The sequence below is a fragment of the Papaver somniferum genome, chromosome 7 (genome assembly GCF_003573695.1).
Source record: "Papaver somniferum cultivar HN1 chromosome 7, ASM357369v1, whole genome shotgun sequence".
In the NCBI taxonomy this organism is placed as follows: Eukaryota; Viridiplantae; Streptophyta; class Magnoliopsida; order Ranunculales; family Papaveraceae; genus Papaver; species Papaver somniferum.
This window is the reverse complement of record NC_039364.1, coordinates 111,025,552-111,028,623: the sequence shown is the minus strand read 5'-3', so window position 1 is coordinate 111,028,623 and position 3,072 is coordinate 111,025,552. Positions and strand designations below refer to the sequence as shown.

General features: G+C 35.7%; 1 long non-coding RNA gene across 1 annotated transcript; it reads right to left on the bottom strand.

The window, feature by feature from the left end:
* Positions 1-231: 231 nt before the first annotated feature.
* LOC113298124 lies at positions 232-1,584 on the bottom strand. Its single transcript, XR_003334015.1, has 2 exons — positions 1,278-1,584; positions 232-1,067 (listed from the first exon to the last, which is right to left on the bottom strand). It is a non-coding gene; the product is annotated as an uncharacterized LOC113298124 (long non-coding RNA).
* Between the last annotated feature and the right edge of the window lie 1,488 nt (positions 1,585-3,072).

Below are 3,072 nucleotides of genomic sequence, written 5' to 3'. Positions count from 1 at the left end.
TTCTTCTCACCTGTCCTAACATTCATCTAAGTTCATTTAGCTTCAATTATTCTTCCCTATTTCAATTCCTTGAAGCTCAAAATGTTAAATGCTGCTAAAATACAACCACCAACAAAAAAAAACAAAAAAAAATAATACAGGCCTGTCTAATCCTAGAGGACAATAAGAAGAATTAAGATTAATGATAAATACCATGAAAGTAAGGCTCGTATATAACTTATGCACCAAAAATACCATGATAAATTGTTTTTCATAATATCAAATCAATATTTGATTCCTTGAGGCTACGTACAACCCAAAGCCCTTATGCAACTCCGTTTGTTCATCCAGCAAAAATCAAACTAAATCATCAACTCAGTTTCTTCTAACTGGCTAAGTCTACATCTTTCAGAAACAGATTAATTTACAATGTTGTATGAGTTAAGTAACTACTCGTGACATTTTCTATATATAAGGTCTTACTGTAAAGATAATTCATGCCCAGGCTTACCACTTGCTTCATGGTCATTTGGTTGGCGGTTTAGTGCATCAATTACTGTTGCTTTTGGATTGCGCCGACGCCTTTCATTGATGGCCTGTCTTTCATGGTATCCACTTGATTTGCGATCACTTACATTACCGATCTTGCGCCTGTTCCCTTCTTTCTCGCTGACAAAAACTCCACCTGAACTGCATCCATCAGCTCATCTCCTTGGTCTTAACACTTCAAGCATAACCACCAGAATGCATATCATTCACAAACAAAACCATGGCAGCAACATTTCTCCTCAAACTGTATCTACACCATGTCCCACACCCTTCAAGTAAAGCCCATTATTTCTTTTGTCCTGACACAGATTCCATCTTAGTTCTTTGAACACAGCTTGCACACGTTCATGGCAAAGATGGTAGAGATCAGCCGGTAGTGTCTTAGGCTTTTTGTCGAACACATTGTATGCAGTTCAACTGTTGGCGTTTGTTGTCTCTTCCTGGCTCCATTTCTTCCCCCAAATTCGAGTTCCCTGCAAAGAGTTTGAATCCAAAAGAAACCCATAACTCTATTCTCTGTCTATTGGCTCTCTTTCACCCTGCAATTTCAATATAATCAACATTTTCATAGAGTTTCAAAAGAATAACAACAAACCCTAATTTCTCAAATCATATCCGTGATTATAATCAAAACCCCTTCTTCTTCATGTCAGGCTCTTAAAACCCATACCTATGTATTCAATCAACAATCAATTTTGAAAGAATTCAAACCACATATAAGAAAACCTAAATTATACACTCTGATTTACCTTTTCTTCCTCTTTCCATAGTTCAATTGACTTCAACGCAGTTTACCTTCTTTCTCAGTTTACCAAATTACTAATTCTTCCCTGAACCGTTCACAAAAATCATGATCGATTATTCTGAGTTTATTTTCACCGGAGAGAAGAAGATGAGGAAGAACCATGGTTTGGCCGTGAAGAAAAGTATGGCAGGGATTTGTGCGAAATCAGTAAGGTTTTTTTAACGGGCCGCGAGTTATAGCCACTGTCCATAACTCCGACAAAATCTTGTAAAAGGAGAAGGAGGCAGAAAATAGGGAGAAGAAGAAGAGAGATTTCTTACTCCTGTGTGTATAAAATACAATGTTTAAGCCCCTATTTATATAGATAGAAGACTTGGTGTACAAGATATGTAAACCCTAAACTTAGACACGAAGGACATCTTAATAAATAAATAATGGTTTATAACACTCTCCCTGTTGACCACTGTGGCCAAGTCATTACAAGCATAACAGGAAAACTCAAAAGAGAAAAACCAGAAATTGCATAAGCATGTAAAAACTCAGACAGTGTTAGACACGCATATGTTGCCTCGTTAAAACCTTGACAAGGAAAACCCAGTGGGACAAAACCTTAATTAAGGAAAAAGAGTACAACGCATTACGTCCATTAAAATGTTCCTTGTATGATGGTGCTCCCCCTTGATGAGTACTTCAGTTAAATCTTGGCTTGCAAATCTTTGAGTTGACGCTTCCCAATTTCGATAAACGAATTTTTTGAGTGCTGGAGACAGCAATGCTTTCGTGAGAAATCTTTCAGTTGATGAAGTCTTCTTTTGTATTAGTCTTCTAATAGTGGTGTTCTCGAGTCTTCATATTTCTTTCAATACATAAAGTACTTGAGTCTTGGATTGCTAATTTCTTGGAGATGATTTGCAGAAATAGTTGATGTAGTTTCTTCAACAGAATGCCAAGATATGAATACCTTATCATACGTGAACAAAAATCATATTTGTGAGAAGGAAATCCAAATTCTTAGGAGATGATTAAGTTGATTTGGGTTAATCAAATGTGGGCATCCAATAAACAACCAAAATTGATACAACTCCCCCTTGGATGACCATCATGTTGAATTAAATTGCCTCACTAAAACCTTGCCAATAAAACCCAATGGGAAAAAAAATGGACGAAGGAAAAAGAGCACAAATATCAACATTTTATACAAAATAAAAGAAGTAAATGTCAACAAGATGTTGCCTCGTTAAAACCTTGTTAGGAAAACCACGTGGGACAAAACCTGAAACGAAGGAAAAAGAGTACAACTTTCGACACTTTATGGATGCTAACTCAACTATATGAGTATTATAGAAAACGAACATCAAAATCATAACTCTAGTCCACCTCAAAGAAGAGTTTAAGCTAGCATAATTCTAACTGCAGATTTAAGAAAGAAAGATAATAGAATTTATGCTGCTAAAGCGTGGATTTAGTGTTTTTATGAACTCCTCAAGAGACCTATAACGTTGAAATCATCAACTAATTAATCCGGATTTTTGGTTGTGTACCAAATTTCTAAGAAAATACATAAAGGATTGTTAAACCTTATGTAAGCAAATAAGGTGGCTGCCTGAATAAAATTTGAATCCTCAAAAGATTACAAATTCAATATGTTCTTCGACCACATTTCTTGTGTCAATGCAATATGAGTCTTCAAAGACTACCACGCCAAGTTCATTGTATAAATAGAACAATTAATGAATCAGTCCTAGGGTTTAAGCAAAAATAAAACCCTTAAAATCGTTTTAACAACGAAAAATTTCTCC